This window comes from Oncorhynchus tshawytscha, linkage group LG10, assembly GCF_018296145.1.
Source record: "Oncorhynchus tshawytscha isolate Ot180627B linkage group LG10, Otsh_v2.0, whole genome shotgun sequence".
NCBI lineage: Eukaryota > Metazoa > Chordata > Actinopteri > Salmoniformes > Salmonidae > Oncorhynchus > Oncorhynchus tshawytscha.
In genome coordinates, this window is record NC_056438.1 from 8390939 (window position 1) to 8416087 (window position 25149).

At 50.6% G+C, this 25149-nt stretch overlaps 1 protein-coding gene across 8 annotated transcripts in view; it reads left to right on the forward strand.

Annotated features, from left to right (window-relative positions):
* LOC112259691 (gastrula zinc finger protein XlCGF57.1) overlaps positions 1-25149 on the forward strand; it is a 1127091-nt gene that overhangs the window by 1058928 nt on the left and 43014 nt on the right. The gene's annotated exons all lie outside the window — the stretch shown is intronic.

Genomic DNA, 25149 nt, shown 5'->3' on the forward strand with positions numbered 1-25149 from the left:
GTGAAATAAAAAACAAACACTTGTAATAATATGAAGTACCCAAAAGTACCACTAGATGGGCCGAACAGACTCACATTGCATGGCAAGCACTGTTTCTGCAGCATTTTGCCTGGCGGGCGGGCCGGCCTTTGCCTTTTGCTCTGGTGGTGCTGGTGGTGCATTCTACTGGAGGAGTAACTACCTTACCTGGATGATTGGCTGGTCTGTGCCCCGCCCAGGGAACAGGCCACAACGGACACGAGGACCCTCTTGAACCACAGAGTTCTGGGCCTCACCCTGGAGGAGAAGACTCACCTGACAACCTCACAGAAGGTGATTTACCTCCGGATGTCCGTAGACTCAAATGTTTTATTTAACTAGGCAAGACGATTAAGAACAAATTCTTATTTACAATGACGGACTATCCCGGCCAAAACCTAACGACATTGGGCCAATTGTGCGCTGCATTATGGGACTCCCAATCACAGCCGGATGTGATACAGCATGGAATCGAACCAGGGTCTGTAGTGACGCCTCTAGCACTGAGATGCAGTGCCTTAGACCGCTACGCCGCTCATGAGGGCTCTTCTCCCTCAGGTGAGAGTAACAAAATCCTATCCTACCTCAACTGTTTCTGGCTCAGACCAGCTGTTAAGAGTGCCAACAGCTACTCAGCCTACTGACGGTGGCTTCACTGTTGGTTCCACTGGCCACTCTCCTTCTCAGGCCACTCTCCGTCTCAGGCCACTCTCCGTCTCAGGCCACTCTCTGTCTCAGGCCTCTCAGGCCACTCTCCGTCTCAGGCCACTTTCTGTCTCAGGCCTCTCAGGCCACTCTCCGTCTCAGGCCACTCGTCTCAGGTCTCAGGCCTCTCAGGCCACTCTCTGTCTCAGGCCTCTCAGGCCACTCTCCGTCTCAGGCCACTTTCTGTCTCAGGCCACTTTCTTTCTCAGGCCTCTCAGGCCACTCTCCTTCTCAGGCCACTCTCCGTCTCAGGCCACTCTCCGTCTCAGGCCACTTTCTGTCTCAGGCCTCTCAGGCCACTCTCCGTCTCAGGCCACTCTCCGTTTCAGGCCACTCTCCTTCTCAGGCCACTCTCCGTTTCAGGCCACTCTCCTTCTCAGGCCACTCTCCGTCTCAGGCCACTCTCCGTCTCAGGCCACTCTCCTTCTCAGGCCACTTTCTGTCTCAGGCCTCTCAGGCCACTCTCCGTCTCAGGCCACTCTCCTTCTCAGGCCACTCTCCGTCTCAGGCCACTCTCCGTCTCAGGCCACTCTCCGTCTCAGGCCACTCTCCTTCTCAGGCCACTTTCTGTCTCAGGCCTCTCAGGCCACTCTCCGTCTCAGGCCACTCTCCTTCTCAGGCCACTCTCCGTCTCAGGCCACTCTCCGTCTCAGGCCACTTTCTGTCTCAGGCCTCTCAGGCCACTTCTCCGTCTCAGGCCTCTCAGGCCACTCTCCGTCTCAGGCCTCTCAGGCCACTCTCCGTCTCAGGCCACTCTCCATCTCAGGCCACTCTCTGTCTCAGGCCTCTCAGGCCACTCTCTGTCTCAGGCCTCTCAGGCCACTCTCCGTCTCAGGCCACTTTCTGTCTCAGGCCACTTTCTGTCTCAGGCCTCTCAGGCCACTCTCCTTCTCAGGCCACTCTCCGTCTCAGGCCACTTTCTGTCTCAGGCCTCTCAGGCCACTCTCCTTCTCAGGCCACTCTCCGTCTCAGGCCACTCTCCGTTTCAGGCCACTCTCCTTTTCAGGCCACTCTCCTTCTCAGGCCACTCTCCTTCTCAGGCCACTCTCCGTCTCAGGCCACTCTCCGTCTCAGGCCACTCTCCTTCTCAGGCCACTTTCTGTCTCAGGCCTCTCAGGCCACTCTCCGTCTCAGGCCACTCTCCTTCTCAGGCCACTCTCCGTCTCAGGCCACTCTCCGTCTCAGGCCACTCTCCGTCTCAGGACACTCTCCTTCTCAGGCCACTTTCTGTCTCAGGCCTCTCAGGCCACTCTCCGTCTCAGGCCACTCTCCTTCTCAGGCCACTCTCCGTCTCAGGCCACTCTCCGTCTCAGGCCACTTTCTGTCTCAGGCCTCTCAGGCCACTCTCCGTCTCAGGCCACTCTCCGTCTCAGGCCTCGTCTCAGGCCACTCTCCGTCTCAGGCCACTCTCCGTCTCAGGCCACTCTCCATCTCAGGCCACTCTCCGTTTCAGGCCACTCTCCGTCTCAGGCCACTCTCCGTCTCAGGCCACTCTCCGTCTCAGGCCTCTCAGGCCACTTTCTGTCTCAGGCCTCTCAGGCCACTCTCCGTCTCAGGCCACTCTCCGTCTCAGGCCACTCTCCGTCTCAGGCCACTCTCCGTCTCAGGCCACTCTCCGTCTCAGGCCTCTCAGGCCACTCTCCGTCTCAGGCCACTCTCCGTCTCAGGCCTCTCTCCGTCTCAGGCCTCTCAGGCCACTCTCCGTCTCAGGCCCTCGAGCCCCTCTCCGTCTCAGGCCACTCTCCGTCTCAGGCCCTCGAGCCCCTAGAGTCGATGTCTTTGAAGCACCTATCCATTTCTGTTACCTCCACTAAGAGGGTGTGAACTTTTTCAGTGAGCACTGAAAGGGACCCGACGAGGAGTATCATCCTCAGTCTTAACCCCTCATATTTGCTAAAAGGTCCTGTCTGACAGACATGTGAACTTTGCATTTGTCCTGCAGCTGCGTGTGAGCTGGGTGTTTCTGCCAGTGTGCTGTGCCCGGTCAGGCACACAGGCAATATGACAGTCTGATCCTTTATTCATTTTTCATTTTTGGTGAGAGAGTTCTGGGCCAGAGCCTATCGAAGCAGAGAACTTACATCGGATTGTGGACACTTATCACTACAGCATATAATCAGACCATCCAGCCTTTGCCGTCTGTTGTAGTGGTACATTCTCAAATCAAATGTTAATCACTGAATGTGCTGAATACATCCGGTGTAGTAGACCTTACAGTGAAATGCTTACTTACAAGCCCTTAACCAACAGTGCAGTTAAGAAAAAAATAAAGAAAAAAGATGAGCTAAAAGTAACAAATAATTAAAGAGCAGCATTAAAATAACAACAGCGAGGCTCTATACAGGGGGTACTGGTACAGAGTCAATGTGGAGGCTATATACAGGGTATTACGGTACAGAGTCAATGTAGAGGCTATATACAGGGTGTTACGGTACAGAGTCAATGTGGAGGCTATATACAGGGGGTACTGGTACAGAGTCAATGTAGAGGCTATATACAGGGGGTACCGGTGCCAAGTAAATGTGTGGGGGAACCGGTCTCAAGGTAGTTGAGGTAATATGTACATGTAGGTAGAGTTATTAAAGTGACTATGCATAGATAATAACAGAGAGTAGCAGCAGCGTAGAAGGGGGGTGGGGGCAATGCAAATAGTCTGGGTAGCCATTTGATTAGATGTTCAGGAGTCTTATGGTTTTGGGATAGAAGCTGTTTAGAAGCCTCTTGGACCTATACTTGGCGCTCCGGTACCGCTTGACGTGCGGTAGCAATTTTTAGAGCCTTCCTCTGACACCGCCTGGTATAGAGGTCCTGAATGGCAGGAAGCTTGGTCCCGGTGATGTACTGGGCCATACGCACTACCCTCTGTAGTGCCTTGCGGTTGAAGGCCGAGCAGTTGCCATACCAGTGTAATGAAGTGCTATTTCTTATGCAAATGACCAGCTTACTGCTATTGCATTGCTATAACGGAGACAACACATAGCAACGTATTGACAACACATAGCAACGTATTGACAACACATAGCAACGTATTGACAACACATAGCAACGTATTGACAACACATAGCAACGTATTGACAACACATAGCAACGTATTTTCACAGTAAAACATGTTAGGCCTCATAACAGGATATCTCTCACACACACACTCACTTAAATCATCCACAACACTGTCAAAACAGGATACATCAAATCAAATCAAATTTTATTTGTCACATACACATGGTTAGCAGATGTTAATGCGAGTGTAGCGAAATGCTTGTGCTTCTAGTTCCGACAATGCAGTAATAACGAACAAGTAATCTAACTAACAATTCAAAAAAAACTACTGTCTTATACACAGTGTAAGGGGATAAAGAATATGTACATAAGGATATATGAATGAGTGATGGTACAGAGCAGCATAGGCAAGATACAGTAGATGATATCGAGTACAGTATATACATATGAGATGAGTATGTAAACCAAGTGGCATAGTTAAAGTGGCTAGTGATACATGTATTACATAAGGATGCAGTCGATGATATAGAGTACAGTATCTACGTATGCATATGAGATGGGTGCTCCATCCTAGCCACAGGTGCTAGCCGTCAGTTCGGCCACAACATCTTGCCAAGACAAGAACGCACACACATACACACACTCATTGCGAGGACACCAAGATAAGAACGCACACACATTACACACACTCACTGCGAGGACACACAGACTTGACTTGTGAAGACAGGAACGCACACACATACACACACTCATTCCCTCTCCTGGGGATGGGTTCCAAAGACAAAGAACTCTTCCAACTATCAATGGGACGCCGACACCAGTCTGGAGGGAACTGCCAATCAACTACCAGCAACCTATCAGAGGCCTGATCTACCAGAATCTACCTACGTCAGACCCATGAATAAAATGACTGTACACAATGTATCGGGGCTTTTTTCTGAAGGTTCCCTATGAGCCAGACGAACAAGAGTCCGTGCACGCTTTGCCAGATATCTCTACACTGTTAAAATAAACTGCCTTTACTATACCTGATCCACCCTGTCCAGTGTTTCAACTTGGTCTCCTGTATCGATTCATCAACACCAGGCAGTGATGCAACCAGTTAGGATGCTCTCGATGGTGCAGCTGTAAATCGTTGTGAGGATCTAAGGACCCATGCCAAATATTTTCAGTCGCCTGAGGGGGAATAGGTTTTGTCGTACCCTCTTCACGACTGTCTTGGTTTGCCTGGACCACATCAGTTTGTTGGTGATGTGGACGCCAAGCTCTCAACCTGCTCCACTACAGCCCCGTCGATGAGAATGGTGGCATGCTCGGTCCTCCTTTTCCTGTAGTCCACAATCATCTCCTTTGTCTTGATCACGTGGAGGGAGAGGTTGTTGTCCTTGCACCACACGGCCAGGTCTCTGATCTCCTCCCTATAGACTGTCTCATTGTTGTCTGTGATCAGACTGTTGTGTCATCGGTAAACTAATGATAGTGTTGGAGTCGTGCCTGGCCGTGCAGTCATGAGTGAACAGGGAGTACAGGAGGAGACTGAGCACACACCCGTGAGGGGCCCCCGTGTTGAGGATCAGCGTGGCGGATGTGTTGTTACCTACCCTTACCACCTGGGGGCGGCCCGTAAGGAAGTCCAGGATCCAGTTGCAGAGGGACGTGTTTAGTCCCAGGGTCCTTAGCTTAGTGATGAGCTTTGAGGGCACTATGGTGTTGGACGCTGAGCTGTAGTCAATGAATAGCATTCTCACATAGGTGTTCCTTTTGTCCAGGTGGGAAAGGGCAGTGTGGAGTGCAATAGAGATTGCATCATCTGTGGATCTGTTAGGGCGGTATGCAAATTGGAGTGGGTCTAGGGTTTCTGGGATAATGGTGTTGTGAGCCATGAACAGCCTTTCAAAGCACTTCATGGCTAAAGATGTGAGTGCTACGGGTCAGAAGCTTGAAACATGGTGGTATTACAGACTCAGACAGTGAGAGGTTGAAAATGTCAGTGAAGACACTTGACAGTTGATCAGCGCATGCTCGGAGTACACGTCCTGGTAATGCGTCTGGCCCTGCGGCCTTGTGAATGTTGACCTGTTTGAAGGTCTTACTCACATCGGCTAATGATCTCATGCATGTTTCAATGTTACTTGTCTCGAAGTGAGCATAGACGTTATTTAGCTCGTCTGGTAGGCTTGTGTCACTGGGCAGCTCGGTTGTGCTTCCCTCTGTAGTCTGTAATAGTTTGCAAGCCCTGCCACATCCAACGAGCGTCAGAGCCGGTGTTGTACGAATCGATCTTAGTCCTGTATTGACACTTTGCCTGTTTGATGGTTCGTTGGAGGGCATAGTGGGATTTCTTATAAGCTTCCGGGTTAGAGTCCCGCTCATTGAAAGCAGCAGCTCTACCCTTTAGCTCAGTCTGAATGTTGCCTGTTATCCATGGCTTCTGGTTGGGGTATGTACGTACAGTCACTGTGGGGACGACGTCATCGAAGCACTTATTGATGAAGCCAGTGACTGATGTGGTGTACTCCTCAATGCCATCGGAAGAGTCCTTGAACATATTCCAGTCTGTGCTAGAAAAACAGTCCTGTAGTTTAGCATCTTCTTCATCTGACCACTTTGTTATAGACAGTCACTGGTGCTTCCTGCTTACATTTTTTGCTTGTAAGCAGGAATCAGGAGGATAGAATTATGGTCAGATTTGACAAATGGTGAGCGAGGGAGAGCTTTGTACGTGTCTCTGTGTGTGGAGTAAAGGTGGTCTCGTTATTTTCCCTCTGGTTGCACATTTAACATGCTGATAGAAATTAGGTAAAATGGATTTAAGTTTCCCTGCATTAAAGTCCCTGGCCACTAGGAGCGCCGCCTCTGGATGAGGGTTTTCCTGTGTGCTTATGGCGGAATACAGCTCATTGAGTGCTGTCGTAGAGCCAGCATCTGTCTGTGGTGGTATGTAGACAGCTACAAAAAATACAGACGAAAACTCTCTGACTAAATAGTGTGGTCTACAGCTTATCATTAGATACTCTACCTCAGGCGAGCGAAATCTTGAGACTTCCTTAGATTTCATGCACCAGCTGTTGTTTAAAGAAATACATAGGCCACCACCCCGTGTCTTACCAGAGGCTGCTGTTCTGTCCTGCCGATAGAGTGTATAGCCCACCAGCTGTATGTTATTAATGTCGTTGTTCAGCCACGACTCGGTGAAACATAAGATATTACAGTTTTGAATGTCCCGTTGGTAGGATATACATGCTTCTTAGTTCGTCCCATTTATTTTCCAGCGATTGAACAGTGGCCAATAGTATGGATGGCAAAGGCAGATTAGCCACTTGTCGCCTGATAGTCCCAAGGAACCCCGATCTCCTTCCACGAAATCTGTTTCTTTCTCCTGCGAACGACGAGGATGAGGGTCCGTTCGGGTGTTTGGGGTATATTCCTTCCCGTCTGACTCATTTAAGAAAAATATATTCGCCCAATTCGAGGATGAGTAATTGCTGTTCTTATGTGTTTAAGAGAATTATGTTCTCAATGTTCATAAACTGAACTTCAATTTAAATACTCAGGCTGTTACCAAGAATTTGTAAGGTTCTTGTTGAAATGAGACAGAGGCCAGTCTACAATTGTTAGCATGTTTATTTACGAGAGCTCTGCTTATCATTTCCTGTACATTGATCAATGTACTTCACATTTCGTCATAAATGTTAGTTTCTGTGTCTTTTACTTTTGACTTCAAATAGTCTAAAATACAATATTTTGGGTTTATGGAAAATATATTTCACAGCGATTTAAATGGTGCAATGATTCCCTACACAATGACTGCTTGTTTTGTCACAACTGAAAATAGGCGAACTATTAGAATTTTAGCAACCAGAAATGGCAGAGTGGTTTTGGCATATTGCACTTTTAATCTGGTATTGTGATACCATAATAGGGAAAGGGGGATACCTAGTCAGATGTACAACTGAATGCCTTCCATATTTAACCAAACCTCTGAATCAGAGAGGTGTGGGGGGCCTTAATCGACATCCATGTCTTCGGCGCCCGGGAACAGTGGGTTAACTGCCTTGCTAAGGGAAAGAAGCAGTGTTGCCAACTTAGCGACTTTGTCGTTATATTTAGCAAGTATTCAAATCCCTCTAGAGACACATTTTCCCCCCCAAAAAATAGACTAGCGACAAATCTAGCAACCTTTTCTGGTGTTATTGGAGACTTTTTGAGACTCTGACGTGAAAGCACATATTGTTCTTACTCTTCTCAACGCTGCCGTGGGCCCCACCCCCATCCCAAAGCACTCACAGGCGGTCCAGTCCCTCCCAGCTGCAGTCAGAGCAGGAGATGTTCACCCCTCCCTGTCCAGACACAGCAAATGAATCGCGCATGTGGGAAGCCGTCGCTGGCTGATGTAAACATAAATGTCTAAAATAAATCACTGCATTTGACTCACACAGCCTCAGTCACTTACTCACCTTGCCCACTGTGTGTGTGTGTGTGTGTGCGCCTCTCTGTGACATAAGCTAAACATCTAGCTGGCTAGTTCATCATGTCTCAGTCTAAACTGTACACTCAAAAATACAGAAAGGAGTGGGAATCAAACCCTGAATTCAAAGGCTGGTTGAAGCCGTATATTGGAGATGATACATGGACATACTGGCTGTATTGTAAGGCTGATTTCTACGCCAAACTTAGTGATGTAAAAAAACATGACAACTCAAAAACATACTGAAAAGGCAAAGCCTTATAACAGTACCACCAAAAACAAGCTGCCATTTATGGTTAAAAAAAATTGACTCTGCGAATAAGGCTGAGGCCACCATGGTATTAGCTATCGCTGAACACTGTTCCATGCTGGCATGTGATCACATTGGAGAAGCATGTAGAGCTGCTTTCTCAGACTCCACTGCTGCTATCCACTTCAAAATGCACAGGTCAAAGTGCACAGAGATGATTAATGGTGTTCTAGCACCCTACTTTCTGAAAAAGTTGGTCGCAGATGTGGGTGACCAGTGTTTCCGCCTCCTCCTCGATGAGTCCACAGATGTGGGTGACCAGCGTTTCAGCCTCCTCCTCGATGAGTCCACAGATGTGGGTGACCAGCGTTTCAGTCTCCTCGATGAGTCCACAGATGTGGGTGACCAGCGTTTCAGCCTCCTCCTCGATGAGTCCACAGATGTGGGTGACCAGCGTTTCAGCCTCCTCCTCGATGAGTCCACAGATGTGGGTGACCAGTGTTTCCGCCTCCTCCTCGATGAGTCCACGGACGTAAGTGTTTCTAAGTACCTGGGGGTTGTGATAAGGTACTTTAGTGACACCAAGCAGACAATTTTATGGGGCTTGTTGTTTTTATTTTTTTTATCTTACCTTTATTGAACCAGGCAAGTCAGTTAAGAACAAATTCTTATTTTCAATGACGGCCTAGGAACAGTGGGTTAACTGCCTGTTCAGGGGCAGAACGACAGATTTTTGTACCTTGTCAGCTGGGGGGTTTGAACTTGCAACCTTCCGGTTACTAGTCCAACGCTCTAACCACTAGGCTACCCTGCCGCCCCAAGTTGGAGAAGATGTCAAATCTAAAGCCCTGTGCTGTTGTGGCTTTCCTCAGGAAGTGTTGTCTTCAAAAAGAGAAACTCCTGGGGATAAGGACTGACAATGCTTCTGTTATGACAGGGATTAACAATGGGGTCCATAAAGTGCTGAAGGAGGAGTATTATATTATATATTTAGGGTGTTTTTTTACTCACTTTTTATCTCTCCCACGACGTCGTTCCTCTCTCCTACAGCATCCATCACAATTACATGCACGTGGCCAATTATGCAAATTAGGTGATGACGTCATTTAGCGACTTAGAAAACTTTAGAAAACTAGTGGACAAATTAAGATGTTTTCTGAAAAGTACACTTGAAATCAATATTCGTATAAATCAGTATCAATAACCTGGAGTTTTACTACAAGGAACAGACCAGTGATAATGGATATAGATTCTAACTGAATAGAAGGACAAGAAATTGTAACTCAGGTGACTCCTGACAGCTGCTTGGGATTGATGGGACAGCGTGCACTAAAACCAGAGAATGCAGTTATATAGAATGTTGTTGAATTGGGGCTGGAAGAACACTGCAGTTCACTTAAAACAGAGTTTACACTTGTACAAAATGCGCTCATCAGGAGTCAACTATATCATTACTCCCAAAATGTTCAAACAATATCCTGAGTGAGCAGCATTAGGTAAAAAGGAATGAGGAATACTCTGACAGATGGAAAGAGATTTGAATAAATCATTAACATCAGAAAGACCATTCTCTCATAACCCTGGGAGACAGGAAGTAAGTGGTAACATCAGTAAACCATTCTCTCATTACCCTGGGAGACAGGAAGTAAGTGGTAACATCAGTAAACCATTCTCTCATCACCCTGGGAGACAGGAAGTAAGTGGTAACATCAGTAAACCATTCTCTCATCACCCTGGGAGACAGGAAGTGGTAACATCAGTAAACCATTCTCTCATCACCCTGGGAGACAGGAAGTAAGTGGTAACATCAGTAAACCATTCTCTCATCAACCTGGGTGACAGGAAGTAAGTGGTAACATCAGTAAACCATTCTCTCATCACCCTGGGAGACAGGAAGTAAGTGGTAACATCAGTAAACCATTCTCTCATCACCCTGGGAGACAGGAAGTGGTAACATCAGTAAACCATTCTCTCATCAACCTGGGTGACAGGAAGTGGTAACATCAGTAAACCATTCTCTCATCAACCTGGGTGACAGGAAGTGGTAACATCAGTAAACCATTCTTTCATCACCCCGGGAGACAGGAAGTAAGTGGCAACATCAGTAAACCATTCTCTCATCACCCTGGGAGACAGGAAGTAAGTGGTAACATCAGTAAACCATTCTCTCATCACCCTGGGAGACAGGAAGTAAGTGGTAACATCAGTAAACCATTCTCTCATCACCCTGGGAGACAGGAAGTAAGTGGTAACATCAGTAAACCATTCTCGCATCACCCTGGGAGACAGGAAGTAAGTGGTAACATCAGTAAACCATTCTCTCATCAACCTGGGTGACAGGAAGTGGTAACATCAGTAAACCATTCTTTCATCACCCCGGGAGACAGGAAGTAAGTGGTAACATCAGTAAGACCATTCTCTCATCCCCCTGGGAGACAGAAGTGGCAACATCAGTAAACCATTCTCTCATCACCCTGGGAGACAGGAAGTAAGTGGTACCATCAGTAAGACCATTCTCTCATCACCCTGGGAGACAGGAAGTAAGTGGTACCATCAGTAAGACCATTCTCTCATCACCCTGGGAGACAGGAAGTAAGTGGTAACATCAGTAAGACCATTCTCTCATCCCCCTGGGAGACAGAAGTAAGTGGCAACATCAGTAAACCATTCTCTCATCACCCTGGGAGACAGGAAGTAAGTGGCAACATCAGTAAACCATTCTCTCATCACCCTGGGAGACAGAAGTAAGTGGCAACATCAGTAAACCATACTCTCATCACCCTGGGAGACAGGAAGTGGATCCTGGTGTTAAATCCTAGATGCTCCATACCTGCCCTTGAGCAAGGCACATAAACCCCCCCCCCACAAAAACTGCTCCACAGGTGCTGTAGTATGGCAGCCCCCTGCTCCAACCTCTATGTGTGTGTCTCTTTTCAGAGGGTTAGGGATAAACGCCGAAGTCGGACTTCTTTGTACCATTACGTAGTGTCAAATTTGATTTTCTGTAACTCAAAGGATGAAAGATCCGGGCTTTAAGATAAGCAGAAAATACCAACTTTATTGTTTATTACGTTTAAACAGATTGAAAATGTGTCGTTGGCGCTCCGAGTTACAATAAAATAATAAAAACAGAGATAAAACATAGACATCAAACATTTACCTGTCAGACTGAAATGTCAGAATGAAACACATTAAATATTGAAATGTCAGAATTAAATGTCGGAATAAAATAAATTAAATATTTACCAGTCAGACTGAAATGTCAGACTGAAATGTCAGAATAAAACACAAACATTTACATGTCAGAATGAAACACATTAAATATTGAAATGTCAGAATTAAATGTTAGAATAAAACAAATTAAATATTGAAATGTCAGAATGAAATGTCAGAATGAAATGTCAGAATAAAACAAATTAAATATTTACATGTCAGAATAAATGTCAGAATGAAACACATTAAATATTGAAATGTCAGAATGAAATGTCAGAATAAAACAAATTAAATATTGAAATGTCAGAATGAAATGTCAGAATAAAACAAATTAAATATTGAAATGTCAGACTGAAATGTCAGAATGAAACACATTAAATATTGAAATGTCAGAATGAAATGTCAGAATAAAACACATTAAATATTGAAATGTCAGAATGAAATGTCAGAATAAAACACATTAAATAATGAAATGTCAGAATGAAACACATGAAATATTTACATGTCCGTTCATCAGTCTTAATAAGGATTGTCACTGCAGAGGGGATACATTTTTTGGGGGACCGTTCTTCTTTGTGAGTTCCACCTGTCGTCTCCGACCTGACGGCAGCATTTGGAAGGATGCTTGCAGTTTGTGATGCTTTGTGTGTACAGTTCTTGGAGTTGTGGCCGTTTGCTGCGGACAGTTTTGCTGTTCTGGGACAACTTGTGCCAGATAACTCCTGTTTCTCACTGAGAGGTTCCCATACCAGAAGGGGATGTAGTAATTGAGACTCGATCGGGGATTTGTACACCATGATCAGTGTGTTTGCTTGCATTAAAACTGAATTGTTTCTTAAGTAGGGAAATAAGCTGCCTTGACTTTTTGTAGAGGAGGTCAGTGTTTTACTGGAAGCTAAGTTTGTGGTCGAAAATTGTCCCCAAGTATTTAATGTGTGTGACTTGCTCCACGTCCTTCCATGGTGACAGGCTCGAGAGAAGGGCTTCCATTTCCCAGCGTTCTTTCCACCAAGGTACAGTTTTTTAGTCTTGGCGACATGAAGGTCAAGGAAGCTATTGTCAAACCGCGTCAAGAGGCAGTCAATGAACTGGGAATAGCTGGAGATGGACTTGACCTTCAGGCAAGCAACGAGAGCCATGTCGTCTGCATATTTGATGAAGGCCATATCACTGTTGCTTCCTAAGAGATTTGTCCACATCCTGCCTTTTTATTCACTAACCTGACCAACTTAAAAAAATAAAAAATAGTTTTACTCCAGATACAAACAATCACTTACAGACACACAAACAATGACTACATCTCCTCTGACCTGAACCCATCCACCTCCAACCCTAGTGCCTGACCACACCTCCATCCCTAGTGCCTGACCACACCTCCATCCCTAGTGCCTGACCACACCTCCATCCCTAGTGCCTGACCACACCTCCATCCCTAGTGCCTGACCACACCTCCATCCCTAGTGCCTGACCACACCTCCATCCCTAGTGCCTGACCACACCTCCATCCCTAGTGCCTGACCACACCTCCATCCCTAGTGCCTGACCACACCTCCATCCCTAGTGCCTGACCACACCTCCATCCCTAGTGCCTGACCACACCTCCATCCCTAGTGCCTGACCACACCTCCATCCCTAGTGCCTGACCACACCTCCATCCCTAGTGCCTGACCACACCTCCATCCCTAGTGCCTGACCACACCTCCATCCCTAGTGCCTGACCACACCTCCATCCCTAGTGCCTGACCACACCTCCATCCCTAGTGCCTGACCACACCTCCATCCCTAGTGCCTGACCACACCTCCATCCCTAGTGCCTGACCACACCTCCATCCCTAGTGCCTGACCACACCTCCATCCCTAGTGCCTGACCACACCTCCATCCCTAGTGCCTGACCACACCTCCATCCCTAGTGCCTGACCACACCTCCATCCCTAGTGCCTGACCACACCTCCATCCCTAGTGCCTGACCACACCTCCATCCCTAGTGCCTGACCACACCTCCATCCCTAGTGCCTGACCACACCTCCATCCCTAGTGCCTGACCACACCTCCATCCCTAGTGCCTGACCACACCTCCATCCCTAGTGCCTGACCACACCTCCATCCCTAGTGCCTGACCACACCTCCAACCCTAGTGCCTGACCACACCTCCATCCCTAATGCCTGACCACACCTCCATCCCTAGTGCCTGACCACACCTCCATCCCTAGTGCCTGACCACACCTCCATCCCTAGTGCCTGACCACACCTCCATCCCTAATACCTGACCACACCTCCATCCCTAGTGCCTGACCACACCTCCATCCCTAGTGCCTGACCACACCTCCATCCCTAGTGCCTGACCACACCTCCATCCCTAGTGCCTGACCACACCTCCATCCCTAGTGCCTGACCACACCTCCAACCCTAGTGCCTGACCACACCTCCATCCCTAATACCTGACCACACCTCCATCCCTAGTGCCTGACCACACCTCCATCCCTAATACCTGACCACACCTCCAACCCTAGTGCCTGACCACACCTCCAACCCTAGTGCCTGACCACACCTCCATCCCTAGTGCCTGACCACACCTCCATCCCTAGTGCCTGACCACACCTCCATCCCTAGTGCCTGACCACACCTCCAACCCTAGTGCCTGACCACACCTCCATCCCTAATACCTGACCACACCTCCATCCCTAGTGCCTGACCACACCTCCATCCCTAATACCTGACCACACCTCCATCCCTAGTGCCTGACCACACCTCCATCCCTAGTGCCTGACCACACCTCCATCCCTAGTGCCTGACCACACCTCCATCCCTAGTGCCTGACCACACCTCCATCCCTAGTGCCTGACCACACCTCCAACCCTAGTGCCTGACCACACCTCCATCCCTAGTGCCTGACCACACCTCCATCCCTAGTGCCTGACCACACCTCCATCCCTAATACCTGACCACACCTCCATCCCTAGTGCCTGACCACACCTCCATGCCTAGTGCCTGACCACAACTCCATCCCTAATACCTGACCACACCTCCTCCATCCATAATACCTGACCACACCTCCATCCCTAATACCTGACCACCATCCCTAATACCTCACCACCATCCCTAATACCTGACCACACCTCCATCCCTAATACCTGACCACACCTCCATCCCTAGTGCCTGACCACACCTCCATCCATAGTGCCTGACCACACCTCCATCCCTAGTGCCTGACCACAACTCCATCCCTAATACCTGACCACAACTCCATCCCTAATACCTGACCACACCTCCATCCCTAGTGCCTGACCACAACTCCATCCCTAATACCTGACCACACCTCCATCCCTAATACCTGACCACACCTCCATCCCTAGTGCCTGACCACAACTCCATCCCTAATACCTGACCACACCTCCATCCCTAATACCTGACCACAGCTCCATCCCTAGTGCCTGACCACAACTCCATCCCTAGTGCCTGACCACAACTCCATCCCTAGTGCCTGACCACACCTCCATCCCTAGTGCCTGACCACACCTCCAACCCTAGTGCCTGACCACACCTCCATCCCTAATACCTGACCACACCTCCATCCCTAATACCTGACCACACCTCCATCCCTAGTGCCTGACCACACCTCAATCCCTAGTGCCTGACCACACCTCCATCCCTAATACCTGACCACACCTCCATCCCTAATACCTGACCACACCTCCATCCCTAGTGCCTGACCACACCTCCATCCCTAGTGCCTGACCACAACTCCATCCCTAGTGCCTGACCACACACTACATCCCTAGTGCCTGACCACACCTCAATCCCTAGTGCCTGACCACACCTCCATCCCAAATGCCTGACCACACCTCCAACCCTAGTGCCTGACCACACCTCCAACCCTAGTGCCTGACCACACCTCCATCCCTAGTGCCTGACCACACCTCCAACCCTAGTGCCTGACCACACCTCCATCCATAATACCTGACCACACCTCCATCCCTAGTGCCTGACCACACCTCCATCTATAATACCTGACCACACTTCCATCCATAATACCTGACCATAACTCCATCCCTAATACCTGACCACACCTCCATCCCTAATACCTGACCACACCTCCTCCACCCATAATACCTGACCACACCTCCATCCATCCCTAATACCTGACCACACCTCCATCCCTAATACCTGACCACACCTCCATCCCTAGTGCCTGACCACACCTCCATCCCTAGTGCCTGACCACAACTCCATCCCTAATACCTGACCACACCTCCATCCCTAATACCTGAACACACCTCAATCCCTAGTGCCTGACCACAACTCCATCCCTAATACCTGACCACACCTCCATCCCTAATACCTGACCACACCTCCATCCCTAGTGCCTGACCACAACTCCATCCCTAATACCTGACCACACCTCCATCCCTAATACCTGACCACACCTCCATCCCTAATATCTGACCACACCTCCATCCCTAATACCTGACCACACCTCCATCCCTAATACCTGACCACAACTCCATCCCTAGTGCCTGACCACACCTCAATCCCTAGTGCCTGACCACAACTCCATCCCTAGTGCCTGACCACACCTCAATCCCTAGTGCCTGACCACACCTCCATCCCTAGTGCCTGACCACACCTCCATCCCTAGTGCCTGACCACAACTCCATCCCTAGTGCCTGACCACACCTCAATCCCTAGTGCCTGACCACACCTCCATCCCTAGTGCCTGACCACACCTCTATCCCTAGTGCCTGACCACACCTCAATCCCTAGTGCCTGACCACACCTCCATCCCTAGTGCCTGACCACAACTCCATCCCTAGTGCCTGACCACACCTCAATCCCTAGTGCCTGACCACACCTCAATCCCTAGTGCCTGACCACAACTCCATCCCTAGTGCCTGACCACAACTCCATCCCTAGTGCCTGACCACAACTCCATCCCTAGTGCCTGACCACAACTCCATCCCTAGTGCCTGACCACAACTCCATCCCTAGTGCCTGACCACACCTCCAACCCTAGTGCCTGACCACACCTCCAACCCTAGTGCCTGACCACACCTCCAACCCTAGTGCCTGACCACACCTCCAACCCTAGTGCCTGACCACACCTCCATCCCTAGTGCCTGACCACACCTCCAACCCTAGTGCCTGACCACACCTCCAACCCTAGTGCCTGACCACACCTCCAACCCTAGTGCCTGACCACACCTCCAACCCTAGTGCCTGACCACACCTCCAACCCTAGTGCCTGACCACACCTCCAACCCTAGTGCCTGACCACACCTCCAACCCTAGTGCCTGACCACACCTCCAACCCTAGTGCCTGACCACACCTCCAACCCTAGTGCCTGACCACACCTCCAACCCTAGTGCCTGACCACACCTCCAACCCTAGTGCCTGACCACACCTCCAACCCTAGTGCCTGACCACACCTCCAACCCTAGTGCCTGACCACACCTCCAACCCTAGTGCCTGACCACACCTCCATCCCTAGTGCCTGACCACACCTCCAACCCTAGTGCCTGACCACACCTCCAACCCTAGTGCCTGACCACACCTCCATCCCTAATACCTGACCACACCTCCATCCATAATACCTGACCACACCTCCATCCCTAGTGCCTGACCACACCTCCATCTATAATACCTGACCACACTTCCATCCATAATACCTGACCATAACTCCATCCCTAATACCTGACCACACCTCCATCCCTAATACCTGACCACACCTCCTCCATCCATAATACCTGACCACACCTCCATCCCTAATACCTCACCACACCTCCATCCTAATACCTGACCACACCTCCATCCCTAGTGCCTGACCACACCTCCATCCCTAGTGCCTGACCACACCTCCATCCCTAGTGCCTGACCACAACTCCATCCCTAATACCTGACCACACCATCCTAATACCTGACCACACCTCCTCCATCCATAATACCTGACCACACCTCCATCCCTAATACCTCACCACACCTCCATCCCTAAAACCTGACCACACCTCCATCCCTAATACCTGACCACACCTCCATCCCTAATACCTGACCACACCTCCATCCCTAATACCTGACCACACCTCCATCCCTAATACCTGACCACACCTCCATCCCTAATACCTGACCACACCTCCATCCCTAATACCTGACCACACCTCCATCCCTAGTGCCTGACCACACCTCCATCCCTAGTGCCTGACCACACCTCCATCCCTAGTGCCTGACCACACCTCCATCCCTAGTGCCTGACCACACCTCCATCCCTAGTGCCTGACCACACCTCCATCCCTAGTGCCTGACCACACCTCCATCCCTAGTGCCTGACCACACCTCCATCCCTAATGCCTGACCACACCTCCATCCCTAATACCTGACCACACCTCCATCCCTAATACCTGACCACACCTCCATCCCTAATACCTGACCACACCTCCATCCCTAATACCTGACCACACCTCCATCCCTAATACCTGACCACACCTCCATCCCTAATACCTGACCACACCTCCATCCCTAGTGCCTGACCACACCTCCATCCCTAGTGCCTGACCACACCTCCATCCCTAGTGCCTGACCACACCTCCATCCCTAGTGCCTGACCACACCTCCATCCCTAGTGCCTGACCACACCTCCATCCCTAGTGCCTGACCACACCTCCATCCCTAGTGCCTGACCACACCTCCAACCCTAGTGCCTGACCACACCTCCATCCCTAATACCTGACCACACCTCCATCCCTAGTGCCTGACCACACCTCCATCCCTAATACCTGACCACACCTCCAACCCTAGTGCCTGACCACACCTCCAACCCTAGTGCCTGACCACACCTCCATCCCTAGTGCCTGACCACACCTCCATCCCTAGTGCCTGACCACACCTCCATCCCTAGTGCCTGACCACACCTCCAACCCTAGTGCCTGACCACACCTCCATCCCTAATACCTGACCACACCTCCATCCCTAGTGCCTGACCACACCTCCATCCCTAATACCTGACCACACCTCCATCCCTAGTGCCTGACCACACCTCCATCCCTAGTGCCTGACCACACCTCCATCCCTAGTGCCTGACCACACCTCCATCCCTAGTGCCTGACCACACCTCCATCCCTAGTGCCTGACCACACCTCCAACCCTAGTGCCTGACCACACCTCCATCCCTAGTGCCTGACCACACCTCCATCCCTAGTGCCTGACCACACCTCCATCCCTAATACCTGACCACACCTCCATCCCTAGTGCCTGACCACACCTCCATGCCTAGTGCCTGACCACAACTCCATCCCTAATACCTGACCACACCTCCTCCATCCATAATACCTGACCACACCTCCATCCCTAATACCTGACCACCATCCCTAATACCTCACCACCATCCCTAATACCTGACCACACCTCCATCCCTAATACCTGACCACACCTCCATCCCTAGTGCCTGACCACACCTCCATCCATAGTGCCTGACCACACCTCCATCCCTAGTGCCTGACCACAACTCCATCCCTAATACCTGACCACAACTCCATCCCTAATACCTGACCACACCTCCATCCCTAGTGCCTGACCACAACTCCATCCCTAATACCTGACCACACCTCCATCCCTAATACCTGACCACACCTCCATCCCTAGTGCCTGACCACAACTCCATCCCTAATACCTGACCACACCTCCATCCCTAATACCTGACCACAGCTCCATCCCTAGTGCCTGACCACAACTCCATCCCTAGTGCCTGACCACAACTCCATCCCTAGTGCCTGACCACACCTCCATCCCTAGTGCCTGACCACACCTCCAACCCTAGTGCCTGACCACACCTCCATCCCTAATACCTGACCACACCTCCATCCCTAATACCTGACCACACCTCCATCCCTAGTGCCTGACCACACCTCAATCCCTAGTGCCTGACCACACCTCCATCCCTAATACCTGACCACACCTCCATCCCTAATACCTGACCACACCTCCATCCCTAGTGCCTGACCACACCTCCATCCCTAGTGCCTGACCACAACTCCATCCCTAGTGCCTGACCACAACTACATCCCTAGTGCCTGACCACACCTCAATCCCTAGTGCCTGACCACACCTCCATCCCAAATGCCTGACCACACCTCCAACCCTAGTGCCTGACCACACCTCCAACCCTAGTGCCTGACCACACCTCCATCCCTAGTGCCTGACCACACCTCCAACCCTAGTGCCTGACCACACCTCCATCCATAATACCTGACCACACCTCCATCCCTAGTGCCTGACCACACCTCCATCTATAATACCTGACCACACTTCCATCCATAATACCTGACCATAACTCCATCCCTAATACCTGACCACACCTCCATCCCTAATACCTGACCACACCTCCTCCACCCATAATACCTGACCACACCTCCATCCCTAATACCTGACCACACCTCCATCCCTAATACCTGACCACACCTCCATCCCTAGTGCCTGACCACACCTCCATCCCTAGTGCCTGACCACAACTCCATCCCTAATACCTGACCACACCTCCATCCCTAATACCTGAACACACCTCAATCCCTAGTGCCTGACCACAACTCCATCCCTAATACCTGACCACACCTCCATCCCTAATACCTGACCACACCTCCATCCCTAGTGCCTGACCACAACTCCATCCCTAATACCTGACCACACCTCCATCCCTAATACCTGACCACACCTCCATCCCTAATATCTGACCACACCTCCATCCCTAATACCTGACCACACCTCCATCCCTAATACCTGACCACAACTCCATCCCTAGTGCCTGACCACACCTCAATCCCTAGTGCCTGACCACAACTCCATCCCTAGTGCCTGACCACACCTCAATCCCTAGTGCCTGACCACACCTCCATCCCTAGTGCCTGACCACACCTCCATCCCTAGTGCCTGACCACAACTCCATCCCTAGTGCCTGACCACACCTCAATCCCTAGTGCCTGACCACACCTCCATCCCTAGTGCCTGACCACACCTCTATCCCTAGTGCCTGACCACACCTCAATCCCTAGTGCCTGACCACACCTCCATCCCTAGTGCCTGACCACAACTCCATCCCTAGTGCCTGACCACACCTCAATCCCTAGTGCCTGACCACACCTCAATCCCTAGTGCCTGACCACAACTCCATCCCTAGTGCCTGACCACAACTCCATCCCTAGTGCCTGACCACAACTCCATCCCTAGTGCCTGACCACAACTCCATCCCTAGTGCCTGACCACAACTCCATCCCTAGTGCCTGACCACACCTCCAACCCTAGTGCCTGACCACACCTCCAACCCTAGTGCCTGACCACACCTCCAACCCTAGTGCCTGACCACACCTCCAACCCTAGTGCCTGACCACACCTCCATCCCTAGTGCCTGACCACACCTCCAACCCTAGTGCCTGACCACACCTCCAACCCTAGTGCCTGACCACACCTCCAACCCTAGTGCCTGACCACACCTCCAACCCTAGTGCCTGACCACACCTCCAACCCTAGTGCCTGACCACACCTCCAACCCTAGTGCCTGACCACACCTCCAACCCTAGTGCCTGACCACACCTCCAACCCTAGTGCCTGACCACACCTCCAACCCTAGTGCCTGACCACACCTCCAACCCTAGTGCCTGACCACACCTCCAACCCTAGTGCCTGACCACACCTCCAACCCTAGTGCCTGACCACACCTCCAACCCTAGTGCCTGACCACACCTCCATCCCTAGTGCCTGACCACACCTCCAACCCTAGTGCCTGACCACACCTCCAACCCTAGTGCCTGACCACACCTCCATCCCTAATACCTGACCACACCTCCATCCATAATACCTGACCACACCTCCATCCCTAGTGCCTGACCACACCTCCATCTATAATACCTGACCACACTTCCATCCATAATACCTGACCATAACTCCATCCCTAATACCTGACCACACCTCCATCCCTAATACCTGACCACACCTCCTCCATCCATAATACCTGACCACACCTCCATCCCTAATACCTCACCACACCTCCATCCCTAATACCTGACCACACCTCCATCCCTAGTGCCTGACCACACCTCCATCCCTAGTGCCTGACCACACCTCCATCCCTAGTGCCTGACCACAACTCCATCCCTAATACCTGACCACACCATCCCTAATACCTGACCACACCTCCTCCATCCATAATACCTGACCACACCTCCATCCCTAATACCTCACCACACCTCCATCCCTAAAACCTGACCACACCTCCATCCCTAATACATGACCACACCTCCATCCCTAATACCTGACCACACCTCCATCCCTAATACCTGACCACACCTCCATCCCTAATACCTGACCACACCTCCATCCCTAATACCTGACCACACCTCCAGACCTGACCACACCTCCATCCCTAATACCTGACCACACCTCCATCCCTAGTGCCTGACCACACCTCCATCCCTAGTGCCTGACCACACCTCCATCCCTAGTGCCTGACCACACCTCCATCCCTAGTGCCTGACCACACCTCCATCCCTAATACCTGACCACACCTCCATCCCTAATACCTGACCACACCTCCATCCCTAATACCTGACCACACCTCCATCCCTAATACCTGACCACACTCCATCCCTAATACCTGACCACACCTCCATCCCTAATACCTGACCACACCTCCATCCCTAGTGCCTGACCACACCTCCATCCCTAGTGCCTGACCACACCTCCATCCCTAGTGCCTGACCACACCTCCATCCCTAGTGCCTGACCACACCTCCATCCCTAGTGCCTGACCACACCTCCATCCCTAGTGCCTGACCACACCTCCATCCCTAGTGCCTGACCACACCTCCATCCCTAATACCTGACCACACCTCCATCCCTAATACCTGACCACACCTCCATCCCTAATACCTGACCACACCTCCATCCCTAATACCTGACCACACCTCCATCCCTAATACCTGACCACACCTCCATCCCTAATACCTGACCACACCTCCATCCCTAGTGCCTGACCACACCTCCATCCCTAGTGCCTGACCACACCTCCATCCCTAGTGCCTGACCACACCTCCATCCCTAGTGCCTGACCACACCTCCATCCCTAGTGCCTGACCACACCTCCATCCCTAGTGCCTGACCACACCTCCATCCCTAGTGCCTGACCACACCTCCATCCCTAATACCTGACCACACCTCCAACCCTAGTGCCTGCATTATTGGTTGCCACAGCCGTAAAATTGTACCAATTCATTTTTCCTCGGTTGCCCAAGATATTTCAACACTGTATCAATGATGGCAGATCAATTCTCTATGTTTTTAGTTTAGTTGTTTTTCCCAAGATGAGAAGAGAATCTCCCAGCCCATTAGGTCTCTCACTATGCAGACAGAAAAATTTAAAAGTACATTTACATTGTAATACCTCTGATATCCAACTTTCTAACTCTTTATAGCATTCCCAGAAGTTCTGGATTATTCAGTCATTGTTAGTTTTACACTTGAGACATGACTCTGCCGTTGTGCTGTAAAATTTGTGAATTTTGTCTCTTGTATAATATGTTCCATACATTAGTTTATACTGGATTAACATTTTTGTTAACTGTAATTTCATTAATTAGGCTCCAACTTTCCCTCCATCTTGTGACAACATCAGTTCTTTTTAAGTTTTGGTTCCAATAGTTAATATATATATATATTTGAAAGAGATAGTCATTTGGATAGTCTTTCTGGAAGGTTTTGTATGTCTTACCGATCATATGAATGTCATGTTCTGACTCAAATAAGATTCCCTCAAGGTTGCTCTGATGTCCAAAATATGTAACTATATGGTCGCAAGCAAAACCTTGGGTAGGGGGTTGATATAATTCCAAGTCAGGAAGGTAAAACCACCCCCCAAACTCAGGAAGGTCAAACCACCCCCAGACTCAGGAAGGTCAAACCACCCCCAGACTCAGGAAGGTCAAACCACCCCCAGATTCAGGAAGGTCAAACCACCCCCAGATTCAGGAAGGTCAAACCACCCCCAAACTCAGGAAGGTCAAACCACCCCCAGACTCAGGAAGGTCAAACCACCCCCAGACTCAGGAAGGTCAAACCACCCCCAGACTCAGGAAGGTCAAACCACACCCAGACTCAGGAAGGTCAAACACCCCCAGACGCAGGAAGGTCAAACCACCCCCAGACTCAGGAAGGTCAAACCACCCCCAAACTCAGGAAGGTCAAACCACCCCCAAACTCAGGAAGGTCAAACCACCCCCAAACTCAGGAAGGTCAAACCACCCCCAAACTCAGGAAGGTCAAACCACCCCCAAACTCAGGAAGGTCAAACCACCCCCAAACTCAGGAAGGTCAAACCACCCCCAAACTCAGGAAGGTCAAACCACCCCCAAACTCAGGAAGGTCAAACCACCCCCAAACTCAGGAAGGTCAAACCACCCCCAAACTCAGGAAGGTCAAACCACCCCCAGACGCAGGAAGGTCAAACCACCCCCAGACGCAGGAAGGTCAAACCACCCCCAGACGCAGGAAGGTCAAACCACCCCCAGACGCAGGAAGGTCAAACCACCCCCAGACGCAGGAAGGTCAAACCACCCCCAGACGCAGGAAGGTCAAACCACCCCCAGACTCAGGAAGGTCAAACCACCCCCAGACTCAGGAAGGTCAAACCACCCCCAGACTCAGGAAGGTCAAACCACCCCCAGACTCAGGAAGGTCAAACCACCCCCAGACTCAGGAAGGTCAAACCACCCCCAAACTCAGGAAGGTCAAACCACCCCCAGACTCAGGAAGGTCAAACCACCCCCAGACTCAGGAAGGTCAAACCACCCCCAGACTCAGGAAGGTCAAACCACCCCCAGACTCAGGAAGGTCAAACCACCCCCAAACTCAGGAAGGTCAAACCACCCCCAAACTCAGGAAGGTCAAACCACCCCCAAACTCAGGAAGGTCAAACCACCCCCAAACTCAGGAAGGTCAAACCACCCCCCAAACTCAGGAAGGTCAAACCACCCCCAAACTCAGGAAGGTCAAACCACCCCCAAACTCAGGAAGGTCAAACCACCCCCAGACTCAGGAAGGTCAAACCACCCCCAGACGCAGGAAGGTCAAACCACCCCAGACTCAGGAAGGTCAAACCACCCCAGACGCAGGAAGGTCAAACCACCCCCAGACTCAGGAAGGTCAAACCACCCCCAGACTCAGGAAGGTCAAACCACCCCCAGACTCAGGAAGGTCAAACCACCCCCAGACTCAGGAAGGTAAAACCACCCCCAGACTCAGGAAGGTAAACCCCCCCCAGACTCAGGAAGGTAAAAACCCCCCAGACTCAGGAAGGTAACCCCCCCAGACTCAGGAAGGTAACCCCCCCCAGACTCAGGAAGGTAAACCCCCCCAGCCTCAGGAAGGTAAACCCCCTCCCCAGCCTCAGGAAGGTAAGCCCCCCAGACTCAGGAAGGTAAACCCCCCAGACTCAGGAAGGTAAACCCCCCAGACTCAGGAAGGTA